This window comes from Eptatretus burgeri, chromosome 12 (assembly GCF_056783735.1).
Source record: "Eptatretus burgeri isolate ZD-2024b chromosome 12, Ebu_testis_v1, whole genome shotgun sequence".
In the NCBI taxonomy this organism is placed as follows: Eukaryota; Metazoa; Chordata; class Myxini; order Myxiniformes; family Myxinidae; genus Eptatretus; species Eptatretus burgeri.
In genome coordinates, this window is record NC_140972.1 from 47436812 (window position 1) to 47449570 (window position 12759).

A 12759-nucleotide genomic window follows, 5' to 3' on the forward strand; every position below is an offset into this window, starting at 1 on the left:
AAGGTCAAACATTTTGAATTGCATAAAATGTTGCATTGTCACCTATTTGTAAAATGAGCCGAGTTTCTCCATCCGTAACGCTTCATTCTGAAGAGTTCCTGCTGCCGTACAATAATACAAATTATACCGTTGTATAGGTAACGAGAACGGCACTCATTAGAGCACAAACCTCTGCCAGGCTGAACAGTTTACATTTTATATCCCACTGATAGGCTGCATCTGCATCGGGACCTGAATCAAGATGTGATCGGCTTGTTCTTCTCACCTAACCAACTCATCCACCAAGTTTTGTCATAACTCGTCCACCAAGTTTTGTCATAACTCGTCCATAACTTTTTGAGATGTTATATTGTTACGGGGCCGGGACGTCGACCGGGATCACGACGCTAGATAGAGCCGCGAGCCGGCTCGACCGATCGCCCGGAATGTAAAAGTCGTCGCCACGGATAATTCCGGAGCGGACGAGTCCTGACTGGACCGAAGTTCGCCAATGGATAGACCACGTGGGGTAGGGTCGATTGCCAACTTTTCAATTTTACCTAAGTACCCACGTGGTCCGACTACTGGGGAAGGTCACCCTCGACGGAACTCGTATGAAAATGAGCTGCTTGGCGCGCTCGTTCCGTGTGCTATGCCGAGAACCGTCGGTCCGATTTAACAATTTGCCAACACTAATCCTCAAACATGCGTCATGTCGAGCCAATGCAAGAAACACAAAACGAGCTGATACGTTTAACAATTGAAGTTTATTAACCTCCGCCATCGAAGATGGACGGAGGTTACTGTTTTCACCCCTGTCTTGTTTGTTTGTTTGTTTGTTTGTGAACAGTATTACGGAAAAACTCCTGGACGAATTCCGACGAAACTTGGTGGGGGGTTAGGTATGGTATTAGGATTATGCCATTAGATTTTGGACTTGGTCCAAAGTCCAATATGACCGCTATGGCGGCCATTTTAATAAAAATTTGAATTTTTTTTTTTTGCATTTCTCATTGTTTTAAGTGATTTCCAACCCCTCAAAAAAAAATTTGTTAGAGAAGAAAAAAAAATTTGCAACTTTTTTTTTCAAAAAAATTCCGATTTTTTTTTTTTTTTTTTTTTTTTTTTTTTTTTTGGCCATTTCTACAAGCGCGTCGATCTAGTTTAGTTTATTCAATCGTGGTTCAGTGGAGTCTGATCCGTTTTGACCTATAATGAATAGGATATCAGGTTCACTTAAGTGACCCAGCACTATTGGCGGCGGAGGTTTTGCACTCTACCGAGTGCTCCCCCTTAGTTTATACAGTAATAATGGGGAGCTAGGGAACACAGAAGAGCAGAACTATACCGAATACAATAAATGCAAGTACAGAATGTTATGACTCTCCACCCGGCCGAGTAAGACGACAGAGTCAGATGAGGATCCTCGAATTACACGTTTTATTTCCGAAGACCACACGCATGCGGAATGTGACTCGGTGACCCTTTAGTCGGGCACCTCCAAATCACATTGAGATTATGCTTCAAAACCATTATATATATATATATATATATATATATATATATATATATATATATATATATATATATATATATATATATATATAATCACACAAAAGCAGAACTGGGTGTGGACTAAAAGTGTGTGCTAAGGGATAAAGAAATAAAGAAATAAATGTGGCAGTGGGCTTCTTTCCCCCCTCCCTTGGGGCCCTAGGGGAAGTTGAATCGGTCAATTCTCAGATATGCAACCCTACAGTTTCCAAGCCGCCTACACAACTCTCAGATATGCAATCCAACAGTTTATCTTGCAAACGAACGACTTTCCAAGCCTCCTACACTCCTACACTGGCACTTGCTGATAACAAAGGCGAAACTCTAGTGATGACTAAGAATATGAATGTGTGGGCAGCATACACTGAAAGAACAGTTCCCTCCAAGGCTACGCTGCCGCAGAAAAACAGGAAGGGTGATAAAGGCTGTCCAAAAACAGTTGGGAAACATGGACCATTTAAAGCAACATTTTAAAACAAGGTTTGAATGCTGACAGCTGATTAATACTCAACTATTGATTAAATATTCAACTATGGCTCAAATATGACCACCTAGCATATCATCATCATAACAGTTCCCTCCTTGGTCATATTTGACCATATCTGATACTCACCAACCGAGTGGACCCCTATTTGGTTCCTGTAGCAGCTACCCCTAGGCCCCCGCGCCTGCCAAACGGGATTTACGAATACCGTGGATAGCCATCAACATTCTCCAAATGAGAAGTCCCCAACTGCCAGTGGTTCAGGTTAGCTTCCATTACCTTTTGTCTTCCACCTTTTGTCCTGCCTACTGCCACATGTCTCCCGTTAAGCTGTAGTATACAAATTCTTTGCTAAGTCCATACCATATTAAAATGCACTACTGTTTTATGTTAGCAGCAGTTGTCATACTATCGTTTAAGCAATTCTACATAAGCAAGTAGCAAAAGTAACACTCAAGGCACGGGTGTAAGCTCGTCCAGCGCAGGAGTCACATCTTGCACTGGAAGACAAAACACTCACTCTCTCCTGGGTTAGTTATCTGTTTCAACAAAGAGGAATGGTTGTAGACCTTGGCCTAGGTCCACATGTATGACGTCTACCTGGGGTTCCCCCTGAAGGCCCTGTTCGTCCTCCTCCCCATTACTGGCCGAGTCGTCCTCAACAGAGAGTTCGCTGTTAATTATTATAATGGCCTGGGTGAGGGGTGACTCTGTGCAGCATTTCTTCAGATAAATGGTAATGAGAAGTTTGATTAGAAACACCCCAAAAATTACCACTACGATGATTAAAAGCACTGGCCCTATTAGGCGCAACAACCAATCTCCCCAGCCCTGGAAGATCGACTTCCACCATGCGTAACCTTCCTCACGTTCCACCCGATTGCTAGTGAGAACTTCTACCACCTTTTTAATTCGGGCCACCGCACGATTAGTTATGTCCTTCGGGTCCGGAATCCAGACGCAACATTCTCCTTCAATCATCCCGCATACCCCTCCTTGTTCCACTAGAAGCATGTCTTGAGCTACTCTGTTCTGCATTACCATAGTGCGCATTGATACTAACATATCTGTTAATTCCGTATAGTCAGCCATGGTTACATTACCTAAATATTCCAAAACTTGCGAAAGCTCATCTATCCTAATGCTATTAATAGTAGTACCAGCATGTGGCATGAAAAGGCCAATAGCCTTCTCCCACCAGGTGCCTTTGATAACCCCCAAGCACGTTGATACACCGGCCCATCCCTCTGGATCCCTCGTTCCTGACGCGCTGCGTCGGTACCATGGTTGTGAGGTGGTATGGTGAAAAGTGGTTTTAATCCTGCTGTCCGGAAATACTGAAGCTAAATAACAACTCCCTTCCCACCCTTTTGGTAGGTAGGGGTAAGCTTTGTCCCCGCAGACTAAGTGAATGCCTTTTGGCGGGATCATTCTGTTGTCATGATGTAAGGCTGCTTTTATTGTGAATGTTACTTGCTCCTCTACCTGGGTGTCTGGGTTAACAGCGCCGACTTCCTGGTCAGCCGATTTTGGGAGGGGAAGTTGAATCTCGCACTCTGACTTCCCCATGCTGTTTGCTCCCTGTCCTGTAAAACAGACCGCTCCCCTGGTGTTTTCTACCCATAGGGGAGATGGCACCACCATTACATTAGCACTCGGATTTTTCCCTGCATAGACCCGTTGTGTAAAACCATGGGCTGTGGTCTTGGCTTCGAGTCCTTCCACTGGTCCGGTTATATGATTGAAGAAGGTTAATGGTAGCACGAAAAGAGGAAGTCCGGTCACGAGGCCAGATGGTGGTTTAAGGCACACCCAGCACTCACTCTGGTTCTCAATGTTTGCTATCTCTGTGGTTAGGGCTACAAAGATATTCGGGGGCCTTGTTGGCGGCCCCTTTCTGTGTACTCTGAAGTATACCCAGCTAGTCCATCCTGTTTGGTTACTCCAAAGAACGCGGCATTGGTACTCCAACAAGGTGTCATCTGGCACTTGTGGAATTCTAGTTATCAGACTCGCGTGTTGGCCCCATTCATATCCTTGTCTGGTGTAGGACCCCTTTTGTCCTCTCTGCTTCTTTACTTGCTTCACCACTGTGAGATCCTGCTCTGCTATGTCGAGGTACCATAGGATGGCTGTAAGGTCCTTGTGTCGTTCTACCAAGTCACTAGATCCATCCGCCAGGATGCAGGGTATCTTCATTAGTTGTTGAGGTTGTATCAGTATCCTCTCACTGTGTCGTGTGCGTGGAACCATTGATGAAAAAGGTTGTGTGCGGTTCATTGAAAAGACTCTTACCGTATCTAACTCCTTGTTATGGGTTGTCCCAAAATTTGCATATTTACTCGCTGTCGCCTTTTCTCGAGGTGCTTCTCTCCTGCTTCACTGTAACGATATTGTTAACTCACTCCCGTTTCCCCTTTCGCAGTCTAGATGTGGGAGGTGTGTATGGTTCCCGGGGTCTGAGGCTGTCAGTTTGTTGTGTAGTGACAGGCCGCCCTCGCAAAGGAGTAGCGTCAGCACCAGGAGTTGCATGTTGTGTCGTCAAAGGTCCTGTCGCTGTCTCTGGTATTACAATGTTCCTGTCGTCTATACCTGCCTGTTCCACGTTCAGCAGGGTGTCCAGCTCAGGTTCCGGTTCCGCATCTGGCGGGGCATTTGGCTCTAGCTCCGGTATTCCAGGGTCTCTGTTGTCTATGTTTTCCGGTCCCGGGTCCGGCGGGGCGCCTGGCTCTGCCTGCAGTGTACCTTCCCGCACTATCTCACCCTGTCCTGCCGGGCCGGCTCTGTCTTGGTTTGGTGGCGGTGGAGGGGGTCCCTGTAGAGATATCACGTCTTCTACCTCGTCGTCGTCTTCACTATCTCGGTTAAAGACAATCGGACACTGCCGGAACCTCTGCTGGGGTTACCTCCTCCGGTTCCCTAGTTTCGGCGGCCTCCTTGGGTGCTCGTTTACAATATGAGTGGTGTATCCATGCACTCTTACCTCTCACTTTGACGGCCGAGAGTGTGGTCAAAAGCACAGTGGTCCACTTGGGTTGCAGGGCGTTTTTCTGCAGGAACTCTTTCACCCAAACTCGTTCAGCGGGTTGGAAATCATGTCACGGGTCTCCAGCAGGTATCGGCAATGCTTCTTGTACCTGCGAGTGAAAGGTCCTAATGGTAGCAGTGAGTGTCCTGCAATAATTCATCACTCCGTCGGTCATGCATGACAAATCCCAATCTCCCATATCTGGCGGAGCCGAGGCTGGTAACTGCATAGGACGTCCCGTTATTATTTCGTGGAGCGAGAGCCCCCTTGTGGCATTATTTGTTGCTCGCATTTTCATGAGTGCTATCGGCAGTACGTCCGGCCAGGGCATTGACTGGCCCTCGCAGAGTTTGGAAAGCGTCTGCTTTAGAGTTTGGTTCTCCCTTTCTTCTGCCCCTGCTGACTGAGGGTGGTACGGACAGTGTAGTTTCTGACTAATACCCAAGCCTTCGGCTACCTTTGCCATCACTTTTGCCGTGAAAGACCCTCCTTGGTCCGATGATAGTCATGTTGGAATCCCAAATCGCGGAATTACTTCCTGTAAAAGCAATTTGGCCACCGTATCAGCTTCCTGGTTGGTAGTGGCAAAGGCCTCTACCCACTTGGAGAACATATCCACGATTACCAACACATATTGGTGATGTTTGTATGCCTGCATTTTTATAAAATCCATCTGTAGGTGTTGAAACGGTCCAGACGGGGGTGGGTGTGCTCCCCGTTTCTTGGCGGCATGCTTCCTATTATGTCTACCACAGGTTGCACAATTTCTAACCACCTCTATTGCTGCTGTCGTTACGTCTGGGGCATTCCAGGTTTGACGAATAATTTCCGTCACTCCTTTTATTCCCATATGGCCCCGCACATGTGCCGTGAAGACTAGCCACGGTAGCAATATCCAGGGTACAAATGGCCTATTTCGCTCATCCACCCACACTCCATGTGTGTTTTGCTTTGCACCCTCCTTCACCCTCCATGATTCCTGTTCTTCCATAGTTGCAGAGATCTGCAGGTCCTTCAGCTGTTCTTGCGTTTGTTGGCCGTCTACCATTTGCTCCACGTAAAGTTCGGTTGTTGGTTGTAGGTTCGCCTCCTCCTCATCGAGCACTGCTTTTGCCACTAAATCTGCTCTTTCATTGCCTTTTGACACGCCATCTGTCCCTCCTGTGTGAGCTTTGCATTTAATCACTGCAATCTGCTCCGGCTCTTGTGCTGCTCGTATTAGTCGTTTGATCAGGTCCCCGTGTTGAATAACCTTCCCGGAGGACGTCTTAAAGCCCCGCAAGGCCCAAATGGCGGCGGAGTCATGTAAGATGCCCCAGGCATATCTGGAATCTGTGTATATGTTCAATGTCTTACCCGCACCCAGCTCACATCCGCATATTAGTAATTCCAGCTCAGCTTGTTGGGCTGAAAGTCCCTTTGGTAGCAATTGTTTCCTCAAGGTGGCGCTTGTGGTGCATACTGCAAAGCTAGCGATCGTTTTTCCCTATCGGTTCTTCCTCGCCACTCCATCTACGAACAGTTCCAATTCCGCATTCTCGATCAGGGCTTCCTGTAGATCGTGCCTAGCCTTTGTCTCTTCCACCAGCACTCGTTCGCACACATGTGCCTCTCCCTCATCGCCCATTGGCATTAGGGAGGCTGGGTTCAGTGGCAAACATCTTTCGATCGTTATATTAGTTGCCTGCAAAAGTACCAAATCATGTTGAACTGCCCGTGCCACGGATATATGTTGTGTCTTGTTTTGCCGTATCAGCGCCGCCACATCATGCGGCACTTTCACGGTCAGCGGAGAACCCAAAACTAGCGTCGTTGTTGCGGTTACTGCGTATTGTGTTGCTGCTACTGCCCTAAGCACCCGGGATAGGCGGCGGCGACCGGGTCCAAATGACTACTGTAGTACGCAATCGGTCTATTTTTCCCTCCGTGTTCTTGCGTCAGCACCGCTTGGGCGAACCCTCCTCTTTTGTGGACGAATAGGGTGAAGTGAAGATCATAGTTCGGTAGCCCCAATGCTGGTGCTTTTGATAAGGCCTGCTTCAATATTGCCTCTTTGCGCAACGCGTATTGAGCCACTCGAGGCAGGGGTATCCCCTCCTTTATCTGGATGGACACGGCCGTTGCGGCTAGCACTCTGCCCACATCATTTGGATGTCGTGTCCATAATTCGACGGGTACTTCCTGTAATCTTTCCTCCGTTCTCGTTTCTCTGTTGGCCTGGCGGCGGGGCCTTTCGCTGTTCATCTCTTGTCTTTCTAGCATACATGTCAAAATCTGATCAGGCAAGCATACCTTCCATCCATCCCCCCCCCCCCCCCCGTCGACTGGCCTGTAAAGTGCTCTGGGTTTCACTATCCCTTTCTAGTGGTTCCGGGGCGCATCTCAATCTGGTCATCATTCTTCCCAATTCTCCGGCACTATGTCCTTTACTGACCGCCATTGAGACGTGCGGGGTGAGTCCTTCTCTGTGCTTTATTAGCTCACGTTCCTTGGCGGTTAGTTCCACCTCCATTGCCGCTCCCTCTTTTCCGATCCACAAAGCGGTTGTCATCAGAGTGCGTGTGGCGGTGTAATCTTCATGTACTCTATCCGAGTAATCAAAATCCTGCCCTGTTTCGTCATAGACAGTACAGTGCAAAGACAGTTCCACTTCTTTCAACTCAATATCGTTGCTACGCAACCATTCCTCTACGTCCCGCAATATTTTCGCACTTTCCCAATCCCTAGTCAGTTTATCTCTCCCCTCTTGTGACACAATTCGCAACCAATAAACTACCAGTCCGAGTTCGGTCATCATGAGGGTCATTACTTCCTCTTGCAATGCAAGCGGAGCATCTATGAAGACTCCGTCTTGCTTGCACGTTATCGTACATCCCATTCTGCACAACAAATCTCTTCCTCACAAATTCATCAGGGTGTGTTTAGCTACCAAAAATGCATGTTCTCCCCGCAGGGGACCTACTTCAATTCGTAATTTGTCCGAAATGGGGATATCCTCTCTCCGTCCCGAAACCCCCACCACACTCACTGACTCGCCTGAGAGTGGCAGGTTCTTTATCTCTCCTTGTTTTAGTGTTGACCGGGTGGCCCCTGTGTCTACCAGGAATGTTACTTGTCTCCCCTCTACGTTTAAGGTCGTGGTCAATTCCCTTACGTTCCGCGTTTCTCTTTGCGGAGCCACCACGGTGTCCTCATGTCAATAGTTTCTTTCCGCTGCTTCCCCTCGCCTCTCATATTCTCGAGGGGGCACCGTTGGTCTCTCCTGCTGTTGTGGTGGCCGTGAGCCCCAGCCTCGTTGTTTAGGCGGCGCCTTGCATTCCCGGCTCCAATGCCCGTATTTACTGCAGTTAAAGCATTCTCCCTGTCTTTGCGGCTCATTCTCTCGGTTCCAAGGTCTCCGCTGGTCCCGTTCGGCTTCATACCGGGGTTCCCAATCTGGATTTTCCCAGCGAGGCCTTCCTTCCCTCTCTTCGTATTTACGGCTCTTCAATTTGAGGTTTCTTACAACCAGAGCTTTGGCATCTTTCTTTCCCCTCCGTTCCTCTTCTCTTAGAATCTGCCAGGCTTGTCTCGCCCTTTCAAACACGGCATCCACTCCAGCCGTTTTCCACCCTGGCATGTCCGCCTTCACCTCTCGCCTTACTTCGTTGCACAGTCCATCTACAAACATAGTGTTCAGGAAATGGAGTGGCGTCTGTGCTATGTTATTAAATCCCAAGTGCAGTTCGATCTGTTCATACAGTCGTGCTTTATACTCCGCAGGTGATTCCTTGGGATTCTGTGTAACATCCTGTATTGCCTGCCAATCCATTACCCTTGGGGCCATCTCCGTCGCAAGTTCTTCCATCAGGGCTTGTACCCTATCCCTGTACACTGCCTGTGCTTCTCGGTCGGCTCCCTCTGGGTAATATCGGTTTAAAGTGGTATCTTCCTCTCCTTCTCGCTTGACGCCCCATTCTGCCGAACGCGGGCTCCAAACCGCGCTAGGCAGCACAGCAGTGCAGATAAACCCTATGTCCGTCCTGGTTGCCCCCTGTATTTTTATCTGGTCGTGTAATATCTGAATTGCCCTTCTTGGGTTTTTCTTTATGCATTCTTCCATGCTAGCTTTTACTCCCCTAATGTCTTGTGGGGTCCATGATCTCCAAACCCAACCTCCCCCTGCCGCTTGCATCATGGGGAACTGCTGAATGTCGGTCCCTCCTCTTGCTCCGTCCACCCCTAAGACGGGGTAAATTCCTTTTGTCGTCCCAAGTCGTGTTGTCGTCTTTCGGTCTATGTCGTCGTTGATTTCTGCTATCTGTGCTAAGGCTTGCTTCAACTTCTCATGTCTATCCTCACTCTGTATCTTGACCTCCGTCAGCTGCGCTAGCGCTTGTTCCAGTTCCTTCTGTTTGTCCTCTCCCTGTGTCTTAACTTCCGTTAGCTGGTCTAGCACTTGCTTTAGTTTCCCTTGTCGTTCCTCGTCTTGCATTTTTCGTTGGTTCACAGTCCCTTCTAGTCCGAGTCGCCTATGCTCTGTCTCGACTTGCGACTCCATTAGCCACACGGCCAACGGTTTCCAGTGTTGTCCACTTTGTTTCGGGCCTCCTGCTTTGCCCTCTGTCAGCACATTACTCACTGTGTTCAATATCTTTGGATCTAAGGATCCAGTCAGCGGAAAGGGATCTTTTCTCCCCGCGGTCCACTTCACCCAGTCCTGTATTCCCTTTACGTTATCGATTCCATATTTATCACTGATAACTTTCAATGTTGTTCCTTTTGGTATCTTCTCCTTCTTTAAAGATTTATTCCCCATCTTTTGTTCTTATGTTATCAACTGCGAAATAGCTGCAAATCGTTTCTCCTTTTATGTTGGGACCGAAATCCCTTTCAAACAACTGCCTTAAGCCTCAAATCCCAATGAAGGCCTCCAACCTTCCCTCTCTATGGTACAGGATTCCAACCTGTTCCCTCCTTATTTCACACTGATACCTTTATCCTCTACCCTTCCAGGTTCCAACAACACTGCCTGCCAGCCCCCCCCCCCTTTGTGCTCTTCAGACAAACCGCATTCGAATCACCTCATATGTTTTTACCGTTACAGTTCTTGATTCGAGCAGATCCTGGAGCTGCGTCTAGCGGGGCGCTGCCCACCAAGTGTACAGCACTCGTCTAACTGGGGCTCCCTATTTTAGGTGCCCTACGTGCGATCGTCACGTACCTTTTGGCTGAACCCTTGCGATCGCTGTACACCAAGCGGAGTCCCACCGTCCACACCACCAGCATCAGTCGAATCCCATCCTCGTCACCAATTGTTATGACTCTCCACCCGGCCGAGCAAGATGACAGTCAGATGAGGATCCTCGAATTACACGTTTTATTTCCGGAGACCACACGCATGCGGAATGTGACTCGGTGACCCTTCAGTCAGGCGCCTCCGAATCACATTGAGATTATGCTTCAAAACCATCATATATATATATATATATATATATAATCACACAAAAGCAGAACTGCGTGTGGACTAAAAGTGTGTGCTAAGGGATAAAGAAATAAAGAAATAAATGTGGCAGTGGGCTTCTTTCCCCCCTTCCTAGGGGAAGTTGAATCGGTCAATTCTCAGATATGCAACCCTACAGTTTCCAAGCCGCCTACACAACTCTCAGATATGCAATCCAACAGTTTATCTTGCAAACGAACAACTTTCCAAGCCTCCTACACTCCTACACTGGCACCTGCTGATAACAAAGGCGAAACTCTAGTGATGACTAAGAATAGGAATGTGTGGGCAGCATACACTGAAGGAACAGTTCCCTCCAAGGGCACGATAAGGGCACGCTGCCGCAGAAAAACAGGAAGGGTGATAAAGGCTGTCCAAAAACCAGTTGGGCACCGTCCAAAAACAGTTGGGCAACATGGAACATTTAAAGCAACATTTTAAAACACGGTTTGACTCCTGACAGCTGATTAATACACGACTATTGATTAAGTATTCAACTATGGCTCAAATATGACCACCTAGCATATCATCATCATAACACAGAATACAATAAAACAACCCCGAATACAATAAATATACAGCGAACAAAGCACCTAACAGTTTTCTACTTATTAGACGGGCCTACGGACACACATACGCACACACACACGCACACAAGAAATGGTGGCTGATGCCTTTAATATGGACTTCAGCTCAGAGGGACAGATGAGCTGAAGCCCAGGGTCTGCCTTGGACCTTTCCACCTCGTGTGGTCTTCAAGCTGTTCAGACCGGGCACTAGCGTGGGCGAGCTGGATCCAATCACCGCGAGCTGCGATCCTTTCCGAGCTCCGGACCACGTGCTGGTGAGACGAGGCGCCCATCCTTCCCGACCCAATGCATCGCTTCCCCGAAGAACCACCGACCAGGAAGTCGCACCAAACCGGGAACCAAGCAGAGACAGCGAAGAGCTCCACACACCAAGAAGAGCCAGCCGAACCAAGATAGGGCCACGAAGCAGGACAAAAGCCACCCGAAGATCCAACTACTCCAGTCGAGCTGAACCAGCACCAGATCAACAATCAAGTCAAGCAGAGGGCCCTCTTCTTATCCCTCTCAGCCCTGCCTCGCTACCGGCGTGACTCATTTGCCCTCGTGCGCCCCCCCCCCCCGCAATGGCGGGTGGGGGCTGTTTACTTTTATTTCTGCCAGACCCGCCCCAACCGTCATTCCTGTTTACTCTGTTGAATCATGGGTTTGGGAGGGTTCTTCTTAATTGTGGAGGAGGGTCGTTCTGATTGAACCCCAACTCTTAAAATGAATCACAGCGCATTTACATAGATTTAGCCATTAAACAATGGAAGGCGAGCTATCTATAGAACATGTACTTACCGAGATAACTGAGCTAAAGTACCTGAATGATGAGTGTGATAATGGCTTCCAGATTTGCAACAATATATCGTTTTTGGTCCCATCTCTTAACGGTGAACAATCACTTGGAAAATTTTAAAATCCTCCTTTCCAGATCCGGATTTGGATCTTCGCCAAATAGAAGGAATTCGTCATTGTCAAACACCCAATGTGTCCACCAAGTTTCGTCCGAATCCATCCATAACTTTTTTTAGATCTCGTGTTCTATGACGTTTTTGACCCCTGTCTCTCAATGGTGAAGAATCACTTAAAAAATTATCGGCTCCAGATCCAGATCTTCACCCAAATATAATCGATTTGTCCTTGTCACACACCCAACGTTTCCACCAAATTTTGACTGAATTACAATTTTTTGAGATATCCTGCTTACGGACAAACAGCGGTGAAAACATAACCTCAGTCCACTTTCGGTGGTGGTGGTCATAATCAATTCACTTGGTTGGAAAGTTAATAATTGGTTTACTTTGAACGAAAATTTATTCCTTTAATCACAAATTTGCCTTTTTCGAGCCTCTTTATGAGTTTGAAGAAGAGTAAGCACTAATGGTTTCTTCATGCAGCGGTTTGAACGGAAACCTTTATTATTTTACGACAGCAGGAACCCTTTCGAAGGACACAAAGGAGCATAAAATTATATTTAGTAATACTTGTCAAAACAATATAAAAGTACACAAAAGGAGCACAAAACAACAACAACCACATCTGTCTGCTCCCTCTACAAACGTCACTTTATGATCGAGGAACAACTTAATTTAAATTGAATGTTATATTTTGAACATGAATTTGAAAACAAACCTCAAGTTTAGCAGTACTTTAGCTCTGA

General features: G+C 47.5%; 1 protein-coding gene across 2 annotated transcripts in view; it reads left to right on the forward strand.

Annotated features, from left to right (window-relative positions):
• The window catches only part of LOC147015549 (uncharacterized), a 103661-nt gene that overhangs the window by 14316 nt on the left and 76586 nt on the right, over positions 1 to 12759 (forward strand). The gene's annotated exons all lie outside the window — the stretch shown is intronic.